The following is a 23,908-nucleotide window of genomic DNA, read 5'->3' as shown; positions in this document are numbered from 1 at the left end:
ACATCCTCATAATTACTGTAGGGTAAGACAAGGATAGTAAAAAACAAAAAAAACAAAACAAATGGCGGTTGTTATTTTTCAAGTTTTATTGTGATTATTAGGCAAAAGAAACATTGCAAAGCATGTGATTGAACATTCTCACAAAGGCAGTGATTACACTTTAGAGGAAAGAGTTACTGTCTTATTTAGCTGCTACATTCTGCTTCTACTACATTCGCACACAATACAATCAGAGTGGCCCTTGTTACATAAATAGCATAATAATATGATGTGAAGCTCTGCAAATGCTAATTACACATACAGTTGCTCTTTCTGTGTCCACAATCTATGAGTTTTTGATCTTTAGTAAAAGAAAGAATGCTTTCTACTCAACAGTTTTTGCCTTATAATACACTAGATGTCTATTTAATCATGTAACACTAGCTGCACTAATATCTATTCCTTCCACTGATCCTTCATAAAGTTAGACAAAAAGTGTCAAATTTTTCTGTCTTAAAAAAAAGTTAACTAAATGAAGGAAGCACAGTTCGAAACAGACAGTTTTAACCTTTGCTGAAATCAAGAGATAACGCTGTCAGGAAGCAACACTGTGTCATAACAGCCTGTCATCGCTTTCTCAAGGTGTGTGCCAAGGGATTGTATACATGCAGAGGGCCCTTGATTACTATTAACGTGCATTTAGCAGGGCTGACCTTTTATCAGAAACCATTAAAAGCTGGAAGGTCTTTTGTTGAGAAACACTTGGATATCTTGCTTTCCTGCAAGTAGTCACGTATTGAAAGAAAAACAAAAAACCCAAGATTGTCTGTTCTGGGTTTTGATGTTTGTTCACCTGCCTGAGGTGTGTCTGTATTTGCACACACAAGGGATTTTAATTAAACTATTAATAAATTAACTTTGATAAATGGTCATTTGGAATAGCCCCTGGGCTGGCATTTTGTTCAGCAAATGTCATGTCAAGCAAGTCTGATTTTCTAGTCTAGTTTTGTTTGTCAAGTATACTTATTTAATGCACTCATGTGCAATTAGTCTAATTGGAGTTAAGCAGTTAGTCAAGAAATGAAACGGTACAAAACATTTAGATGGGACCTGTTATGCTTTTTCCTTATTTTCTTGCACATATTATCACAGTGTGGGACACTAATATTAAAGGTGGCTATATTTTTAAACTACGCCATCGTTATATGTGCAAGTACGTCCCTATGAGCCAAAAAATAAAAAAAGAAAACTAGGCTGCAGACTGCTTTAAAGTCTCTGTTTCAGACTTTTGGCCTTGTATGTTGTCACTGAATGGACATACATGACCTAATATGGTCAGCTGAGGCACACAGCTCTGGCTCTGAGTGCATAAAGCCCACCCATCTGCTGTTCAAATCTTCTGTTTACAGAGTACATCCAGTCAGAAGAAAGCTGGCTTAAATGAAGTGTGAAGTGAACAGTACACTAGCTTGTTCCAGATAGAGGATGAACTGAATTGATGATGCCAGCTTTAAAAAATTAAGATTATTATGCTGTGAATCAGGCAAAGCTACTATTCGAGGGTCCAAGAATATTAGTTAGAAATAAAAATTATAGCGTGCCACAGAGATCCCATTTCTTGGTAGGGAATACCTGAAATTTGTGGGATTTTTCCACCTTTACGCCTTTGGATTGTTTTTTGAAAATACGCCATTTTGACAAGGAATGCCTAAACCTTTTTGTCAGCAAGTACATCTTTGTAAGTTAACACACTTTTTTAAAGCGTAAATGCATTTACCAAAAGTTAAATACCACTGCTGCATGATTTCAGTACTGGCACAGCTAAGCTCCTATGTGTGTCAGGATGTTGTTAAATGTCCCAGACAGCTTCTTTAGTTTCATTCAGACACTTGTTACCATATGTACAAAGGAGAAGTAAAAGGGTGTCAAGGTAGCATTCATGAGGGGGTAATTTGAAATGAACTGAAAATTTCAAAGGGGATGTGTACACCAAAGTGTTTTTTGTCAGCTGAAAACATCCAGCTGAGAATATTTGAGAGTACTTTGTAGGTGCACCATGGTGACGTCTCGAGCTGAGCATCTTTGTGTCACCATCATAGCTTTTTGAAATCAGATGTCACAACTGTGTAGCTGATCTGACTGTGAAACCAAGAACTTCTCAATCACAGTTCATTAGCTAACAGGTATATCTTGGGTTTGTCCACCTATGACTCTGTGTGTTCTTTTAGTATAAATTAAGGTATGAATTAAGTTGCTAAAATTGCTTTTAGTAAGATAATAGAGCAAGGGAGCCAAAAGTCTTTTTTTCATAGACATCAATTCCAATTGAGATCTTTCTGCAGGTCTAAGACAATTCTACACCTGTATTATTTATATACAGTGTTTGGTCGGGCCTCAGTTACACAGGCCTAGAAATTAGCTGGTGACCCCTGGCAACCTCCAGTTGCTAGGGAAAACTATATCTTCCTCTTCTTGTTGGCAAGTGGTTGCTGGGTTACTGGGTGAAGTCAGTTTCAAAGATGATGCTGCACCACAAACCACCTTGGGATCACATTGGTCACTAGCAGTTTGCTAAGGTTGCCTGTTTGCATAGAAGATGCCGATTTGCCTGCAAACACTCACTAACTATCCATTGAGCAGTAGTGCAATTTGGAAATGATCAAACTTTTCCAAATTCCTTCATGACTGACATGTTTTTCAAAGTCACAGCTTCTACTTTGACAGACAACATTCTCAATGTCTGCTCTAGCAATTAATTTTACAGCAAATACCAGTGACTTCCAGCCAATCCAAGCAACCAGTTATAACTGGTCTGGAAACACTTCTAGTCCTGTGTGACTTGGAAGCACTGATATTTCAGGTTTCTAACCAACCCAGAAGCAGACCCAAATGAAAGCACTGGTTCCACAGACACTCAGGCTGGAGCAGGCGAAGGATGTTGAAAGCACTGATGCTGCTGCTGACTCCTCTAAATTGCAGGAGCCAAATGCACACTGTAAACATCTGATCAAAAGGCAGCAATGGCAGATCTGTGAACAGGTTTACCTCTAATGAGTATGAAATTGCAACTCTGTCTCCCGTTCAGATATTTTGATCAGAGAAGATTTTATGGGCAGCGCATACATATCTTTTAGCAGCATGTTTGTGGGCTTTGTGTCATGTCGGGTGATTAGTGGCTCTATCCTTATGTGTTTGATTTGATGGTGACCTGCCAAAATACTGCAGATGAAAATTACCATAAGATGAGTCATTACATCAAATGGAAACATTCTTTTATATATAATACACTTATGTTACAAATAATATAATTATATAATAATTTGGAGGCATGGAAGATTCTAAATAAAAGCAAATAGACCATGCACCACTGCATACAGGAGACTCACTAAGTATTGGTGCGCACTGCAGTTATAATTTGATGGCTCTTGTACAAACAGTTAATGTTCAGTCTAAAATAGGAAAACATTGAAGGTAACAGTGTGCAGAGCTATAAAGGTTTCACAGAGTCAAAGTTATTATTCTTTACATTTCAGTCCTGGTTGATAATACCTGCAATTTCTTTAAAGCACAGCATGATTAAACAGCAGCTTTGTCAGAAACAGGTCAAAGAAATTCACACTGCTTTAATAACTAAGTCAATTGTTAATAATTGCAAATGTGGTCTCTACCTTTATACAGCATATGTGAATATTCTTCTACACACTACACTAAATTTGTCTTTGCTGTGAAGTTGTAGCTTTTTGCCTGCAGCGCTGAAGTTAATCGCTCTCTGCTTCTTCTCTTTTCACCTGCACATAAACTGACCCTCTGAAGAAAAAAAACCACCATAAATGGCTATCTTTTGAAGTCACATTTTGCGATCAGTGCTAACACACTGTGTTCCCTGTGGGTGCTTCACAATAAAAGCTGCCCCGTGTTTTGCCAGTTGAGACGGTGCCATTAGGATGTTCTGTCTGCTTGAGCAGTAACTTAATACAGCTCAGCTGTAGTGGTGAAAAAGGTAAACAGTGGAACTGTTATCTGTGACAAAGAAAAAAAAAAGGAAAAAGAAATTGTCACATGAATCCCTTGTGTTTTTCTGAATCCAACACAAGTGTGGGAGCCTTTATTGTGATCATTCATGATAGGTGATTATTAATGTAAACTGTAGATATAATTAAATGGGATCATAAATAAGGTTTGATTGAATGAAAACAACATAACAAGGGTGTCCTACAGAGCAAACTCAGTGATCTGTCCTCTCCCAGGTGAACAACACAAGTGCTGCAGCACTGTAACCCGGCCCCATTGGCTGAAATTCAAGCAGGTTGTTTAGCCGGTGGGCAGCAATGGAAGCGCTCTATTTCAGCCCTTTTACTTCCTCTGGTTTCACATGGGCATCTACTCCAGCTACAGACACACTGCCATCCTGAATTGCGTAATGTAGACAACAATCTGTGACAAACTGTGTGTGATGCATCCGACAACCTAAATGATGAAAATTGGCTGTGACACGAAAGGTTTTTAATGTGGACACAAAGATTTTGTTTGCAAACATACACCACATCTTCTCTCCTTTCTGGTGCAATGCCAACTCAAAGGATAAAGTGTATATACAGTGAGACTTTGGACAGCCCAAGATCAAACATAGTGTATATATACTGTCCTTTACATTATGATGGTGTTGTCCACCAATTTCAGCTCTAAAGTATTCTAGCAATGCAAACAACTACCATACATTCACACTAAAAACATGCAGTGACTGTTGTTATTTACTGTAAATTGATACTAAATATAAAGTGAGCTTTAGGTATGTTTAACGGGTTTTTTTTTAAATAAAACTTTACTGTTTTTTCTTACCTCAGAAGACTTACTCTTGGGATTTTGTTCTGAAGTCTGAGGCCTTTGAAGCTATTTTTGACTTGCTCAACCTACTTTTGAAATGACATTCACATTTTTGCTCTCTTTCCTTTTTTTTTTTGAGCCGAGGAATAATCTTACTTGACACAACCTTTGGTCTATTATTTTGAGTGAGGGTGGGGGTTAAGAGGCTCAAAATCCACTATGAAGTGTTGTTGAGGCTTTTCTGCGCTGACTACAGGAGTCTGAGGCTTTATCCTCTTATTTCGTGTATATACTGTATACTCTTAATTCGTCTTTTGGCTCGGTGGATCATGATCATCCAAAAAGCTAATTGCATGTTAAAAACAGCTGCAAACCCCCTAACATACAAAACAAAAACATTCTTTCCTATACAGTAAAGACAGTGGTTAGTATAGATTGACTTAGCATTGGAGAGACACTACAGTATAGAAAAGTCAGTGAAACAGCACTGCAGCTGTGCCGAGCAGTCAGTGGCACTTGGCTCTGACACAAAACTGAATAATAACCAAAAAGCAAGAAGTATGTAAAAATAAACAGAGCGCTTTAGTAGTCTATCTCTGTGTAACAGCCATGGCAAACACAGCATTAGCAAACAAGATTAGCTTTACATTGCTGTCACAATACTCCAGTGTATGATGTAATAAGTATTTTAATAATGCCATCCATAGTGACTTCCTGATAGAGCTGCTCCGTGAGTTCATTTAAACTGGAAATATGACAGCTGCTGTCATTATATATTCATTGGAAGTCAATTAAGTCAGTGAATCAATTAGCAGAATGAGCGCTATGTATGTGATATCTTTTTAATTACTTGCTAACATTTTATGTCCTCACACCATGTGGTCTCTCTGTCTGTTTCTTCTTCTTCTTCTGCTTTGACTCTAGCCATTACCAGTAGGGAGGGGTATGAATGCCAGCAGACTAGCCCCAGCTATTGGCTCTCAGTGTGTGCCAGTTAGGGGATCTAACAGAAAAGCGGCAGAAAGAGAGCTGAGGACTCCACTCTGAGCCCTGCTGTCCTCTTTTAACAGTCGATCCACTCTTTGCCCCCACCGCCTCCTCCTCCTCCTCCTCGTCTTTCTGCTTCCTCCTGCCGAGTCTTCTTTTCCAGTGTGTTAGCTCTGCCTCACGGCGCGCTGCAACGTGCTGCGACCACGTGCTGGCGGCCACCTCACATCACGGACGGGAAACTTGACCTCACATCACTGCGCCCACATTACCCCCAAGTGTTCGCTTTTCCCTCCTCCACCCTCCCACCATGAACCAACATCTCTCTCGCTCTTGTTCCTAAATCATTTCCCCTCCACCCCTAAACTGTCCCACTTATTCCTCCCTGCCTATTTTTTTTTTTTTTTTGCTCCCTTACTTCTTTCTCCATCTTCTTCTTCCATGTCTCTTTTTCCCAGTCAGAGTGCATCCTGTTCTTGCTGGTAGCGCCTGTGACTGGATTCCCTCATTACTCTGGCGAATGTGACAAATCAACAAAGACGTGCAACCCCTCTTTGTGCTGTGTATCTGCTTCTCGCTGTCTGTGCCATAGCGCTTTTCACATACAGACACATGCTCACATGACGATGATCAAAGTACGCATTGACTTTAACTTCCTGTCATCTCCTTCTCTGTTAGCGCTAATGTCAGAGGCATCATTTGCATGCATGCTAATCAATACTAATGTGGGTGTGAGGAGAGAGGCCTGTAAAATGCTCACTCCCTGGCGTGTTCTAATTTTGCGCATTAAATTAACGCCTATATTGTTTTCTGTTCTTTTCATACACTGCAATTTCCTCCTTTTAATTAACACCGGTGAAACGGCAACTTATTCTTTCAACGGCTAATGCTCATTACTCATCGCCACTTTAATCTTTGTCACAGTTACTAACAATGCCATACATGTAGTGCTATTAAATATATGCTACACACGAGCAGCACCATAATGTATGCAAGTGAGGCACCACCACCACCACCACCAATGTAAACCAATGTGAGCCCCTTTCTGCCAACACAGAGCAAAGAAAACTGAAATAGATAACTACATGCTTACGCTGTACATTTCAACGTTTTTGAAAGCAAACACACGCACACACATCTTTTTCTTCACCTTTCCCATTAGGGATCACAGTAGGGGATCATCTGTCACCCCGACCTTCAGTACACTACATGGATCTTCTCTGCGTTCTTCCTCTTTTCTTCCTGCCTGGCATCTCCATCTGAAAGATCCTTTGTCCAGTATATCCACTATCCCCCTGCACAGGTCCAAACCATTTCAATCTCCCCTCCCTTACTTTCCCTCCAAAAAAGCTCAGCCTGAGCTATCCCTCTGATGTACTCATTTCTATTCCTGTCCATCCTGCTCCTTCAACTCCTCCACCTCTAGTCTTTTGTTACTGCTACTGTCTCCAAACCAGCAGGGCTCACTACCATCTAATAAACCTCCCCTTTTAATAATATCTATGCAATCAGACATGATCAAGAAAACCTACTTAAACTGTACATCAGAATGGGGAAGAAAGGTGATTTAAGTGACTGAATGATGTTAGTCTGGGTATTTCATTAACTGCTAATCTATAAGGATTTTACCCACAAAACCATCTACAGGGTTTACAGGAAATGGTCTGGAAAAGAGAAATTATGCAGTGAACGGTAATGCTTTGGGCAAAAATGCCTTGTTCTTGTCACAGGTCAGAGGAGAATGGCCAGACTGCTCGAAGTTGAAAGGCAAAAGTAACTTAAATAACCACTCGTTACAACCAAGTTATGCAGAAGAGCATCTCTGAATATGCATCATATCAAACCTTAATGCAGATGAGTTAAAGCAGCAGAAGACCACACCAGCTTCCATTCCTGTGACCTACGAACAGGAAACCAAGGCTACATCCTTTGAAAAAAAAAATGGTAAAAGCATTGCCTGGACTGACCAGGCACTTACCCTATGGGTAATTTTTTTTTCTCTTTTTGATATCCACAAAATGCCCTTGAACGTTTGTCAGTGGGAACCAGCCATGCTGCGGATGAGATCTCTCTCCTCACTTGACTCCTGAGGTGTGAAAGTGCATGTGTGCTACCACAGCAATGCTTACCTGGCCTAGTTTCATCCCAACAAACACCTCACCTTAACTCAGCAGTGCTACAACACCCAAACCTCACACAGAATTAAAGATGCATGCCAAGTGACACACTCCGCCTGTCACGATTTTCAGCATATTTCTCTGATTGCTCTCTGAGATATCTATAGGCTCTTCCTCATATTTCTTTCTTTCTTTCTTACTTTCTTTTTCTTTCTTTCTTTTTTTTACACCCTTCCCTTGCAGCTTAAGCTGCATGGCAGTCAGCCCTTACATATTAACACTTACAAACACACTCAATTACAGACATCCACATCCAGACGTGAGCACAGACACACACACACACACACTTCTAAAGAGCTGCAGGAAGGCAGAGGCCGATCACATCATGCAAATCGCTGTCGCTCGCTGGGACGTGCGCGGCATCAGAAAGGAAATGAAAAGAGGGGATAGAGGAGAGCAGAGAGAAAGAGAGACAGAGCAAAGCCACAGGAGTTAGAGGTGGTGTTTTTTCTGAATCATCTGTGCTCTTGACCCCCACCGGTTGCTCTTCATGCTTGCCTGGTCGTGGTGACACAGTGTGTGACATGTCGTCGGACACGACAAAGGTGAACAAGATAAGCATATGGCCTCAGGAATAATAAAAACAACAAATATGTATGTCGGCCTGTGTATACTTGTATCACCTTAAATCTCCCCCCGTCTCTCGGCTGGTCACCGGTTACAGGTGGCCAGCAAGGTGACACGGCATCTTGTTGTCGAAACAGGAGCCGGCCATATGCCTCCGCTTCTGAGAAAAGCTGTTTTTCGCTGTTAGGCAAGCAAATGTCTTTGCCAAAAAGATGCTGCTACATCACTAGACATGTCTACTTTATTGTTGCCTGCGCTCTTCATCTGGGATGGTGACTGTGTAAAAACTGAAGGACGGTGCAGATCAATGTGTGCTTAGCAAACTTTCAAAACAAACTAAATGAATGTTTTTTCCTTCCACTTAGGGAGAGAGAGGGGGGATAAAAAAGCAGATCCCATCTAAAAGAATTATTTAGATATAGATATCAACAAAACTCCTCAGTGGTAAAACAGTAAAATGTGCCATCTGTTCCAACAAAAGCAGAGAGGCTTTGGCAACTAATTTATCCAAAGAAATGTTGGTCTTGCAGTTGGGAAACTATACTCACAGCCATATTATTCCTTCTGCATTGCAGCACTTTCTCTTGTGAGTGATGGTCCTTTAACAACCTCCACTAAAATGAAGAATCCCCGAGCTTAATGATGTCTGCCATCGCACCCACTGCTCCTACAGGTGAGGCCGGGATGGCACTTTTTTCTCAGCACAGGCAGTCTGTTTTAATCAAGCGGAATAATTTGTTTTGTTTTTTCTTCCAAAATCAATGTTGCCATGAAGGCGACACTGGTACATGCCTCTGATACAACAGTTGTGTTTTCTTTATCAAACTGGGGACATATTGAGGTATTTTAGAACTAAATATGCAGCAGACGTCCAACTTGGTAGCCTGTGAGAAGAGATTACCTTTCCTTAAAATGCTGCTAATTAGGTGTCAATCTCTTTAATTGCTCTTTAATTATTCAAATGTATGTATGTAATTTTTTTAGAATAAATATCTGAATATTTATTGGTAGGACTGGGTGAGTATGGAGGACCAGGGCAACCATACTACAACCAAGGAACAATCGAAATCATCCATTCTTTAAAATTTAAGTCAGTGATTGAATCTTTTTACCCTTTACCATCACATATTTGTAAATTTTAAGTAGAGTAGGTTGCAGTAGATGTAGAAGAAGCAAACTGCCAAATTTAAAACAATTGGTAAATAAATAAACATAAAACTGAAATGAATCTGAATAAATAAATAAATATTTTTTATATAAAACATTATTTCTGTATGCGTTCTTATTTATTTGTTTACAATAATATAAAGGAATATATATTTAAATAAAATAATAATAATTGTGTATATTTTCAATTTTTTAAATAAAACTCATGTTTTATAAATTAGGTAACAGCTAGATTCAAGGGTGTAGATTTGGTTGTGGCATTGGTGGGGACGGATGATTCAGCCATCGACCCCTGCCCCGTTTCTTATTTTTTCCTTTTTGTTTTTGCTTCGTGATAAAAAAAAGGAGAAATATACTTGCCTACATATGCTATTATACATGCTTTTAAACAGTTTAAAATTAAAATTCATAGTTTTATATGTGAATTATATAATGTTAAATTACTATTAAATAAATGACTGGCTAAGTATTTCAGGCTTTAGTTTACTTCAGCCATATTCCATATAAATCAGGTATCATACAAAAGTAAAAATAGCTTCAAATACAGTCATGACAATAAAAGAATATGACTTTAAGGACTTAACAACATTACTTCAGTTAGAGTACACCAACATCTCTGACACATTAGCACTAAGGGAACACTGAATGATCTGGTGGGTTTTGTCCATAAAACTACTCATCTAAGATTACCACAAAGTAAAAGATCTCTCAGCAACATTATGCAACATTTTAGGCACTACTGCCCCGATCAGATCAGTGAGCTGGGATGTTGTATTCTAAACATGAACTACTGTTACAGCAACAAACATGGACTACATGCCCCAACAAACACATGCCTGTTCCTCTCATTAGCTGAAATGAACTGCTGGCATATTTGTTTTACATCTGTACTGTCCAGTCTCTCCTGGTGGACATGGCATCACATTATTCATGTGTAGCCCAGTGGTAAACAGATGCAATTAGAGACTGTTTATTGTAATTATTATTAAAGGTGTTTTATTCTGTTCAGTTAAAAACACTTATGATTGGAGAGAGACTCTAAAGAAAAAATCCAAATTATTTTGTATGGAATTGCATTATTTGTGTTATTTATTTATTTTGTTTCTCAAAGGTTATTCTTTGACCTGGATACAAATGCAGTCCAACCAATGGGATTGTTTGTCCCGCCTTGTGTTTTCATGTTTGGTTGCGCTGCTAAGGCTGCTTAGACCACACGCGCCATAGCTGTACCTGTGGGGAAAACGTGGTAGCTGTTGAAACAGCGAAGCTGTTGGTATCTGCTTGATTAGCCGCCAGATTTGGATAGCCGAAGCTAGTTTTATGAGTACGAAGTGCTTTGCACTGGTGAGTAACCAAACTGTTATAGCCACTGATCGGCATCCTGAAATGTTAACGTTGTTTGCTTAAAAAAAAAACGCTAATGGTGACGGTACTATGCAAGTAGCTAGCGGGTATTAGCTAAACGCACACTCCCGTTGTTAAGTGTTAGTTGAGAACTTATTAGCTGTTGTTAGGTTAAGGAAAAAAACAGTATGTCTATCTGTTGTATTGAAATGTTTTATTGTGTTACTTTTATTCATCACTGTTGTTACTTGACAGTGAGCAGAGTATATTGAGTTTGCTACTTTTAATGAGCAGAGTGAATTGCTTTAATGATTGGTGATAGCTACATTGCCATGTAATGAAAACGCTTAGAATTTGATTAGTTGTACAACATTAGAAATTGAAACACATTTTGTTCATGCTTTATACTTTAAACAGAAGTGTTGTTAGTTAAGTGTGAACAATGTTCATTTGAAGTAATTCTGACCTCACTCTTAGGTCAGGTTTTTTGAGTTGGAGAAAGGAGCCGAGACTCCCGGAGAACTTTGGATTACAGACTTTGTGGAAATCCACAGAAGAGGAATAATTTTCCATTGCAATGGATGGCGAGCCACAGCCCATTTGGAATTGAATCTTGAAGTCTGGTTGCCTGAACTGTGGTAGGACAAAACAGTGCAAACCATACATCGATCGTGGACTGAACTCACACCAATAACTCACCAGATCACCAAACAGGCCTGATCTGGATCCTATTGACATTTTTAAAAGACCCGGGTCTAACATTCTTTTCTTTTGGGTATCTGTGCGCGCACACACAATTTTGGTTGTTATTGTAAATGCAATACAGTGCACAAATTTCAAATACAGTTGAACCATTGCTTCATCATTTGCAGTTGTGTTTTAATTGTGGTTACCCATCCTCTGGGCTCCTGTCGTTCCTGAAGTCTTCTGATTTGCCCATTGTTTATATATTTTGTTACATACTGGTTACACATGGTTGCATACAATTTTAGACTGATGTGGACCAAGCCTAGCACCTACTTACCAACCTTGAGACCTCAGAATTAGGGCGACATTCAAAGGGGCTGGGGGGGATATACATGTACACAGGGGCGATTTTAGCCCATTTTTGGGGGTGCTTCAGCACCCCCAAAATGAATCAAAGCACCCCCAAAGATTTCTTCCTTTTTTTTGACAATATTTGCTGTTTGTGTGACACACTACTAAAAATATAAAAAGCATTCAGTACTTGGTTGAGACGTAAGATTTTAACAACAAAAGTATACATAACCCCTCCCCCCTTCCAAAATGGGTTGTTCCAGCTCTCCCCTGCTCTGGCTCTAGCGCTCTTGCTGCCAGAGCTATGGTGGCTGAGACGCAGCAGAGCGGAGGTGTGAGTGCCTGGCTTAAAACAGGACATATTAGCTGCATTTAACCTTCAGTTACTCTTTATATAGTTAGGTAGGAGTCAGACCATGTTTCTTTTTAGCTGAAAAGCATTACACCAGGTAACCTGCAGTGTTGAAAACGTGTTTTCCCACGATGTTTGCTACCCTATAATCCGTCCTGCTCTGTAGTAAATTCAGCGACATTTGACCATCGTGTTGCTCCCATTGAAATGTATATAACCTATTTAAAATCTAAAACTTAAAATTGTCTGTAGGCCACTGTTGTTACCACTGTCCTGTTTGAAATGGATACTAACTAGCTAACTGACTGGATGCCCATTAACCTTATAACTCCTGTTGTGTGTGTGTGAGTGTGTGTGTGTTTACAGAGAGACAGCCAGGTTCATAATGGATATAAGGAAGTTTTTTCAAAAAAAGGAGCCACATTCAGGTAAAAGTGTAAAATCAAATGGTCCGTAAATCAAGAATAATGGTGGATCAGTGTTTCAATGTTTATATCTTGTATTGGTTGTTCATGTGGTTTGGTTATTTGCCTTTTGGTTGAAAGTACACTGAGAGAGGACTTTTTGTTAGTGATCTTAATAGTATTTTTGTTCATTTTAATGTAATTTTTCATCTAATTGAATACAATCTATTTGTGTATGATTGTTAGTCCAAAGAGGGAGAGAGGAAAGAGGGGAACATGAGGAGAAAGTACAAGGTCAGGAAGAACCAGGTAAGAAAACAGACAGGGAACAGTGACAGGCACAACAGAAACTGTTAAACTGACAAAGAGAAGAAACCTGATTTTACTTACACAATCTGGAAGTTGTGTTCTCCCTATATTAAAGCTGCTATAAAGAATCTGCAAAACAAACTGGGTTGAAACATTTTTGACCCTCTTTAACAACATTCCAACATAACATTATAATGGATTGGGGAGATTAAAATTAATGATATATTTTTATGTAGTTCAGCCACAACTCTACTAAAACCTCAGCCAGTAATGGGTAGGCCAACTTTTGGACTGTCCAGCTGTCTGTATGACTGCTGCATTACATATATCACATTTGCACACTATCAGAAAGAGCCAAACAGCCCTGGTGGAGTGAGGAGCTGTAAAGAGAAGCAGAGTGCTCTGTTTATATTCTAAAAATGTTTTAAGCTAGCTTGTTTCAAAATACTGCAGCTTTAAATGTTTTCTAAAAGCACACATACACTTATCAGTGTTTCTCACACTTTTTACAGTGTGTACCACCTGATAAAAATGTCAAGCTCTCCCAAGTACCACTATGAAAGCATGAAAGTCATAAATCTTACAACACAAAATTATTATTATTAAATGAGTAAAATTAGTATCTGCAGTAAAGATTTTTTCATACATTGTATACATTCTACCACAGACAAAGTTGCCTCCATTTTTATAGTTTTTATTAATATTTTGTAATAATTTATTTGTAATAATTTATTGTTTTGGGAGTGTTTGTTTATGCATCTGTAATTTATTATACATACACATTAAAAGTGAATCTCTGTCCAAAAATGCACTCAGTTTACTTTTTACTCACTATGAGCATCATTCATTATTCTCCCCCAGTAATTAAGGTTAGGATATGTATTTTTTTTTTTTTTTATTCCAATCCATTCTTCTTTTGCAGCATTTAAATAACCTTTATCAGATTTGATGATTTTGTTACAGACTTTTCAAAAAAGTGTTTTGCTTTTCTTTCACAAATGTGGGGATTAAATTGTGTTAAAATGTACAAAACAGTGATGTCATGTTTTGTGACGAGGACCCAGGCACAGAGAGACTTGATGAATTTAAGAATCTTATGATTTAATAAAGAAATTTGCAGACTTGCATAGAGATGGTAAAATTATGATGAGTGATAACGGAGATGAAGACAACAGACAGTGAGGACAGCGAGAAACAGGGGTTTAAATGCACCAAGGAGACAGTTATAGAGATCTCGGGACAACTGGAGACATTTAAGGATGCAGGGACTGACAGAGACAGGGAAGAAGTCTCATTGTGACAAGTAAAGTTTATCTTGCCTGGCTGGGCAGCTCTCTGGGTGCTCAGCACCCCCAAAGCTCTGATCCTAGAATCGCCCCTGCATGTACATATATATACAAAAAACTTGAATCTTACAGTGTTTATTTATCAGATAAAATAAGTTAAATGTCACCGTTATTATTGTCCGGCCGGAAACAGGCCGGGGGTGTCCAAATTCAGAGGCTGCGTCCACCTGAGGACCCGGCCTTTGTGGTCTAAGTGGGCCGGGTCCTCCGAAAGCCGGGTAGACCGGAAATGAGCGACTGTGAAATTGGACGGTCTAGCCTTCAGAATTACGTCACCTGCCGTCTGCTCCTTGCTGTCTAAAATATAACCGGACGCTGGCGTAGATGGTCGAATAAACTGCTGTTTTCACACAGCAGTTTATTCAGCTGTGTGAGAACCCCGGAGGAATCCTCCCGAGGGATTAATGAAGTTTTATTTAATCTAATTTAATCTAATAACTTTAATCTCAGCCTAAACGATTTACTCACCAACAAATAAAACACAACTGAAGCACTGAAAAAGGCCAAACAATAACATGTTTAAGTTATTTGACGTTTACACAGCTACATTCTCGCCTGAAAATGTGTTAAGAGTTTATCTTGCGACCCAAAAGAGTAATAAGAGTAATATTAAAACTAAGTAGCTGCAGTAATAGTAGCCATTGTTGGAAACTGGAATTGGCTGGGCCAGTCTGGGATATGGTTTTAGGTTTTGTTGTCCGGGTGGAAAATCGGGAGAAATTGGGGGGAGAATGGTCGCCCCGGGAGATTTTCGGGAGGGGCACTGAAATTCGGGATTCCCCGGAAGAATCGTGAGTGTTAGCATGTATGGCCTAGCATAGCCTGTAACGTTATTGTGACGGACACATTTGCTGTGTCCCAATTCAGGGTCTGCACGCTTGAAGTACGCATTTTAAGTGCGGTTATGTCACCGCCACGCGACGACGGCTGTCCCAATTCGAAGTGTACTTCAAATGCATACTCCAAATGCGCCGTCGATTTCCCCAAATATCAAGTGTGGTCCGGTGCACGCTTCGTGGTCCCATATATCCCACAATTCATAGCGCGGCAGTGGGTGTGGATAATTTTGCAGCAAAATACGGCAGAAGGGAGCGGCCGAAAAGTGAACTGTCAAAAGTAAGTACTGAACATGACGTCACTTATTCATGTGCGAATGTTTAATAATGAAGAACATTAAAACATTGCTGTTGGCCACATGTCGGCAAAGTTGTGTGACACTAGTAATGTTTGTACTTTCAGCATTAACTTGGTTTTAAAGCCTCTACTGCTAAATATATATATAGTCGACCTTAATCTTACAGAGAATCTGATGATTTTATGGATAATTAAAGTCAGTCATATATCCACAAACACAACAAGCTGAAAGTCAGTGATATATATATATATATATATATATATATATATATATATATATAATCATAATAATCTGACAATACTATAATATTGGCCATATTATATTTACATTACCACAGTGAGATGACTTTAGTCTCATGAACAGCATTAACTAATTATTATTTACTAGCTAATCTTAAATGACTGTTCAGTACAGAAATGAAGCTCAACAATCATGTTTTACAGTCCTGTGGTCTCAGCCTCTGATACTCAACTAATCAAAGTGATGTCATGACAAAAATGATTGACCAACAAAACAAATTTCTCCTTCATTTATGTCAAACAAAGCTGTATGTAACGTGTTTGGCGGTTAGTATCATGGTTGCTAGGCAACCTGAACAGCGCGACGAAGCATATACCGTCCCATTTCACACGCCTCTCACTTCCGCACTTCTCGTACTTATAGTACGCACCGTACGTAGTACGCGTAGTGCGCGTACTTCAAGTGTGCAGACCCTGAAATGGGACACAGCCATTATATGAGTGAACTTGACTAAGTGCCTTACAGGCTTCTTCGAAAAACAATTTCTTATATCCAGGTTCTTCCTCTTTGCTGCCATCCTCCTCTCCTCCTCGCAGCGCAGGCTTGCCGCTGCTGAAATTAAACAGAGCTCCCTGAAAGGCTCAGCCAATCACATTGGCCATATTTGTCACATGACGTAGGACTCCAGTAGAGAACGTAATTTAACTCTTTCTGCACCGCTCGCTGAATGAGACGCTGACAGATCGTTTTTTTCTTACTATCGGGTTTGTTTTTCTTTACTCGAAGAGATCAAATTATTGGTGGTGACAATTCAATAATTGCTGGATATTGGTGGGGACACGTCCCTTCCGTCCATGCCAAATCTACGCCCTTGGCTAGATTCTTGTTATGGTAGTCTTTTTGGCATTTACTGGTATAATAATATATTTCATTTCCTTCTTCCAGAGTTCAGTACACCATGTAAAGAACTAAAAACAAGCCACAGAACCAAAGCCTGTATTTGAAGAAGCACAAAAGTAGTCCTGACATCACAAGATCCATCAGTCAGGTTAAAAATATCCCAAAAGATTATTTGTTTATGTAATGATTTTGAAAGGTTTTCCTTGTTGCCTGAATTTTACAACATCCAACACTCGCTTTAACTTTAAAGAAAACTAAAACAAGGATGACCTACTCACTTGCAAACTAATGTCACTGCAGTATCACTGATATCATGCATGTCCGCCCAGAGGGACAGCCACTGGCTCCGGTTTTGTTGTTAAGAGATACAGGACGCATTTGGATACACTCAGAGGTCCCATGAGCAGTCACAGAAGAGAACATCCTTCAGGTGTGCACGCATTTTGCGATGTGACACAAATCCACCATAGAGATTTCACATGCGTCGACATCCGACTTGCAGAACCGGTCGGGGACGAGAAGGGGGCCCTGTTAAATATTAATCTCTCTCTCGCTTTTTTGTCTTATCGTTTCAGCTGCACGTGTGTAGCATTTGGCAGGATGCTAGCAATGCTCTGCATCAGCCCAGGGGAAGCTGGGAGAGGGAGAAGCTTGAAATGCACCTCATCACAGGACCCCACCAGATGCTAGAGTTGTTCACCCATCAAGCATGAAATTTTGTCTGCGGGGAGATGATTTATAATTTTACTCTTACTGCTAGGGGAAACAGGGAGAGAGAATGAGAGACACTGAAAAAAAGGGGGATGGGTGATAAAAATGTAGGTTTTTTTTCTCTCTCTCTCTCTCTTTCTGCCAGCAAATTCCTGAATGGATCCCAGACTTTGATTATTTTTTCATTCTGTGACTGCAATAACATGCGGGGAGGGGGGGAGGGAGGGGGGGAGGGAGGGGGGGAGGGACAGGAGTAATGAAGAGTACTTGGCATTAAGTTGCATTGTTGGTTTGGCAGCAGTGGTCCTTGCTGATGTTGTATTTGCATGAATCTCCAATCTCATTAAAAGGAACAGGCACATTATGGGGAGGAGTTGGCTATATCAGCTATACTGATATACGGAAAAATGGCAAAATTTGATGGTTTGTGTGGTCACAGCACGAGAACTGGGAGAAAACAAAGATCAGGTTTTCACTGTTAAAACATTTTGTTTCAGCATCTTATGGTGCAGTGTTTACTTGATTTATGTTAACATTCACAGTTTTAGTCAATCAGTCATGATGTTTACAGATTGTATAATATATCATAAAACATATTTAGGTCTTACAAAGTGCTCATATTTCATATAGTTAAAGCATGGTCTGGATTAATTTTGATCCAGGCCATAAATTCCCTCATAATAACTGTCAATTCCAGCGGCAGATCTAGAAAGGCAGGGTGGCACATACCTCTAGAGTGGAAATCCCCTAAATATAAATGGAGCCAACAAAATAGACAGACAGACATTTGTGTCATTGTCCAAATAGTTATAACTTTAAAAGTTAGCTGCCATATATCACTTATGCTTGTCATATGTGGCATTATTTTGTCTGATAAATAATTCCAACATTAATTTGTGAGTGAAAATAAATAACATTTTGTGGAGTTTGTCCGTGTATGTTTCATTGTTTCCTCAAATTTTTGAATTATAAAACTGGCAATAAGCACAACTTTAATGTGTCATTGGATAAAACAATTAAATAGAAAATAACAGGTTTTCTGATCAATACCACTGTCCAGATAACATCTTGGAAATAAAAATCCCCAGCCAAAGTCGTTCTACTGTGATATATTACCTTTTAACTTTTTAGTTTTTTCTGAATGATGACAGGTATTTCTGCATATATTTAGCAACTGCACAGGACTTTCAAGCTTAATAATTGACGTTATCTTAGAGTTTTGAAATGAACACCTTTTATTTGGTTAAAAAAAATAGCAGGTTGAAGCAGATTGCGGTTGACACACATGTTTCAAGTTGCATGTGTCATCTATTTGCCCTCTGGCTCCTCTAATTCACTCCTGTGTCACTCCAAATCACAACTTCTGTCATTCTGAAACCTTTTTGCCGCTTCCCTTTGAATGAATGGATGTGGTGCAGTGCCTCAATGTAATTGACCTTGTAAAAGCTGAATAAAACAGCACGAAGACTGAACTAAGTGAGTTTAACTTTAAAGTAAAAGTGTAATCCATCATTTTTCTTTTTCTTTTTCTTTTGTCTTGAAACGGTCAGCTGAGTGCTGATATACCTTCATGTTTGCTTGAAATGACAGTCTTTTGCAGATGTGTGATTTATTTCACAGAAATGTTACTTGACAGAACTGGCCATGTAGACTTTTTTGGTTCCACTTACATACTCTGACCTACCCCCACCAACTTTGGATCAACACTGCTTTGTCAAAAAAAACTTAAATAGATTTTTCTAACCTTCACTTATCCCTAGAAGGTTCACTGAGCATGCATGCTTTTTTTTTTTTTTGTGGGAATGGCCCCTTATCACTTTTATACACTTACACACATTCACACCTGGGACCTGCTCGCCATGACCGGTCTTCCACTATTAGCCTCAGAGGAGTTCCACAGAAGTGGTGGGATTAATTGTCTTGCTCAAGGACACCTCAATGGGAATTGTGAAGGGAGGGTGAGCGTGTTTCTCATTAACTTCCCTGTCCAGATCTTCCCAGCCATTTGGGAAAACTCAACCGGCCATCTCTGTCATCTCTTTTTTTAGTCTGCACAAGTTATTTTGTCTGCATGAGTAACTAATGCCCCCAATCTTCTGTTGTATAATTATATCCTGGGCTGCAGTGCTTGATTTTGGTCTCTAGGCTACTTTACAAACATCTTAGACGTGGTCTACTTTAGTTATGTCCCATTTCAGAGCCAACTCCTTTGAAGGACTTGGCTTGTGAAGACAGTTCAGAACTCTTCAGTATGAAAACTTCTTCTAAAGCCCTTGACATTTTAAATGTGTCTATATTTTAATATTTGATTGGCTCTATTAAATGATTACAGAAGACATGAAATGACTATGTGAGTCCTATCAGTAGCACTGCTTTTCCCTAACAAAGAAAAAAAAACGATGGCCAAACGATACTATTGGTATTCAATTCATCAATACATTTTATCTATTGTTAGGCCTTTTTTGCTAGCCAAAGTGTCTAATTTTTAATCCTAGTTTTCTCTTTGGGTGTAAATTACGCCTTGAAAACAATAAAACTAAACAACAAAGGGTAAAACAAGCAAAGCTGGATGTTTAAAAGGTTAAAAGGTTATGTTTTAACTTCTTGTGTTGTCATTCATTCAAGGAGAGCCACACAACAACAATTTTTTAAAGTAAAAAATCATGAATAAATGCTAACCAATCATACTGCATATGATTTGCAGAAAAGAATGACTATACAGGATCAGAATCAAATCAAAACAAATTAAAACAAAGTTGAATGCCTGAAAGGCTCCGGTATTCCAGAAGGGGAAACAGATGCTGTGTTCTCTTTATCTCAGAAGCTGGTTGTCAGAGCTGTGGGGGTAATAGTACTCCAGAGTTGACTGCATTATAGTAGTAAAGTTGGAAAAGTACTGAAAAACCAACAATCACTAGCAATTTTGCATGATGCATGTTTTTTGCACGCATGCAGCATGTTCATATAGAGTTTAGCGTATTGCCTATCTATTGGCACACACTGAGGTCAGGCTTGATGGGGATTCTAGGGCTTTCAACATTGGCAATCCAATTTGAGGAGGGTGCACTCCAGTCGAAAATCCCGCACCGAATTTGTAACTTTCCACTTCAAATACCATTTCTGCAAGGAAACCAGCTTTTATTCTGGAACACTGGAAGTAACCTCCTCAGTGAGGTGGAAGAACCCATAAATTACACACTTTAAAATAAAACGGTAGACTCAACCACCAATGCTAACAATGACATAGGGCTATCACATACTTTAAATCCCAAGTTGTTAAAGAGAATAAGGACATGATCAAACAAGACCAACAAAAAGCACATAAATGTAGCCAAAACAAACATACAGGAATAGGGTATTGTGGCAGGTTTCAAGATTCCTTGCACAAGAATAGTAAATTGTTTTACCTGCTATTCTTTTGTGGCAAGTAATACTGGGCTTAAAGTGATCCCCCAGTAAGGGGTTTGACCTTGCGGCCTTTTTTATTGTAAAGCACTTTTTGAAAAGTGGCAATGTCTCGTGAGGACAGGTTCCTCACCAGATTTTAGGACACTGAAGACAACAAAGAAGAGTTCAAAAATACATGCGTTTTGTTCTGCCACTGGAATAAACATTTTCATGTATTTGGTTATACTGACTTTAATAGGCATATATGTGATTGGGACCAAGAAGGACTCAACTTTATGTGTATTTATGTTGACCCTTCAAGAAAGAGCACAGTCTTGGACTGTGTGTACACAAAATGCAAGCGTTATCTGGAAAAAAACGGAAATAATGTCCTGCTATAAATACTTAATATAACATTAAATATCCGCCTGCAGAACAACACTTTTAAATGTGTCAAAGGTTGCAAACATTTCTACTCTGAATACAATGATCCTCCCACGCATAGTGTTTGACTATCTGGTCCCATGCCAGATTTATAACACATAGGTCACATTCAGTCTGTATTAAAACTCTGGAGTTGTTAGATAAGAAAGCACAAAGCCACTATAACTATGATATATGTACAAAACAGAGTCATTTGACCTGAAAAACCTCATATTCAATGATACTTGACTGAAATATAAGGATTTCAGTGCCCTTGCACTTGGCACTTTCATTATACAAAAAGTCTGCAGTAATGACTTCACAAGCACCTCCATGTGAGGGGATGTCATTGTCTTATAGAAAAAAAGCTCCTTTAGTCAGTCATCCTTGGAGCCTCTATCATTCAACATACATCTTATCAACAAATTGAAGGTTCTGTCTGGGCAGAGTGCATACGATACTGAGAATTAAGCTCTGACACAGCATTTGCCTTTAACCCCAAAGGCCCATATGTTTGGTATGAATGTGTTGTTGAAGCATTTATCAGGCAACTAGCTTGCTTTGTAGGACATGAGCCCAGGGTGCAAGTCCTTGTAAAGGCAAATTTTTTAATAAATTCTCCCATTAATCATTTCTACTACAGTGAAACAGTGTCTGTGTATCTGCAAATGCCTGCTTTTGAAGCCAGTGTCATTTGTACTGCATGTTATCTTTAGTGGGGATATCCAGATTTACTTTAGCCTGGTTCCACACCTTTGAAATGCTTCCCTTACTTTAGAATTTCTCAAATACAACCACTCTGATACTCATTGACTGCTAATTCCACCAGTTGGGTAAATAAGCCACTCAAAGCGCTATAGCCTGAGGCGGGGCTAGAATAAATTGGATTAAACAATAGAAGTAAAAACATTGAGAAGTGAGGAAGAGACAGGTGCGGTTGTTTAGGCTGCTGTCTTAAATCCACTTAAAGCTGATGTCTTTTTCACCTGCATGAATTATAAATATTGTACAAATTGTTCAAGAAATCTCTATATGCCCATCCAGCTGTTCATTACGTAGCTCAACAACTGTTCAGCTGAATCGAGAAATCACTTGAATAGAACCTGTCTGACAAAGTGAAGTAGATATAGGTAGATATAAAGAAACAGTAGAGAAAAACGGTCATTGGGCCAGGTAGGTTAGGTTAGGACAATTTTGAATTTGCTTTGGTTATCTTTACTTTTTTTACTAGAAAGTAAACCCTTAAACCTTTTAACCCTTAAACTTTGTGTAAAAAACAATAAATACACAATTCAATCTCTCACCCTTTGGACTTGTTGTTTCAGATAAAGCTGCAACCTGGATTATTCCTATTGTAAAATGGCTGTAGACAGTAACAGATGGAAATAGCTACCATGGCATCACCTATTGCCTTCTCAGTTCTCATCCTGAAGCGTCAACATTAGTTTTTCTTGGTTGCAAAAATATTGGTGTGATTACATGGGCGGATTTGACAGTGAAACCACTCACTCATCAGCTAATGAGCTGAGATTGGTGAACTGTTAGCCAATTATCTTTTTTATTTTTAAACATTTTAGAAACATGGTATAATTGCTATTTACAAAATAGACAGTTTTTTATTCAGTCCTTCTGCAACCACAATTATCATTGTTTGTGGGCCTCCAGATAGAATGCAGGTTCAGTTCATTTGTCATTGGCTTTATTTTTCCAACCATAGAAGCTATGTCAATGTCTTATACAGTCTATGGCAGGGTTGCCAAATATGAGGCCCGTAATTTCTTTCTGTAATTTGAAACATTTATTAGGTAGAAATATTTAGGTGAAATTGCAATTCTTAGTTCTACATTAACCTCCTAGGACCTGCCGTCCACATATGAGGACATCACATTTTGGGTTGTCTAGACCAACATACTAAATTTTGATCTACAAGAGCCTGATATCCACTTACAAGGACATTATGCTGCCACTGTTCTATCAAAATTTAAAGCGAATGTTCTCATATGTGGATCTCATTTTTCTCAGAAACAAAAATCAGGTTAAAAACAAATCATGTAATTCTTTGTTTTTACATTCATCAGGTCCCGATCAGCCCAAATAGCAAGGAGAAATTAAAAATGCATGCTGTGGAAGAGTTCGAGTCTTAGGAGGATAACATAGTTTAGGGGATTAAATGTGAAGTTAACCATCTTTCTGGAGAGAGTAGAGTTTCACTCATTCAGCCCACTTAAGATCAAAGTGGACTCTTATGTGGCCCTGACTTTCCTAGTCTATGGGATAACAACCGTAATTGTTTTAAGTTAGTCTGATAATCCTAGTAGATATCTTCTAAGACTTAATTTTGTGATTTTCTGCATCTTGAAATACAATTAGGGAAATCTTTAACTTTTTAGATACATTCCATAAACTGAGTCTCTCCAGGAACCACCAATAATAAAACACATTTGTTAGTCTATATCAGCGGGCCCCAACCTTTTTTGCGCCACGGACCGGTTTATGCCTGACAATATTGTCTACATTGTCTCTATTGTCGACAATACGGCCTTTAAGGTGTCGCGGATAAATACAACAAAATAAAACTAGTACCGGTACCGAAAAAAAGAAGATTTATTCATAACACA

At 38.9% G+C, this 23,908-nt stretch overlaps 1 long non-coding RNA gene across 1 annotated transcript; it reads left to right on the top strand.

Annotated features, from left to right (window-relative positions):
* The first annotated feature begins 10,910 nt into the window (after positions 1 to 10,910).
* LOC148096285 (uncharacterized) lies at positions 10,911 to 17,687 on the top strand. The gene is made up of 4 exons (XR_015717192.1): positions 10,911 to 11,045; positions 11,523 to 12,863; positions 13,086 to 13,148; positions 17,345 to 17,687. It is a non-coding gene; the product is annotated as an uncharacterized LOC148096285 (long non-coding RNA).
* Positions 17,688 to 23,908: the final 6,221 nt, after the last annotated feature.

This window comes from Neolamprologus brichardi, chromosome 23 (assembly GCF_056152115.1).
Source record: "Neolamprologus brichardi isolate AB-2024 chromosome 23, ASM5615211v1, whole genome shotgun sequence".
In the NCBI taxonomy this organism is placed as follows: Eukaryota; Metazoa; Chordata; class Actinopteri; order Cichliformes; family Cichlidae; genus Neolamprologus; species Neolamprologus brichardi.
Note: the sequence above shows the minus strand (reverse complement) of the source record. Positions and strands in the feature narration are given on the sequence as shown.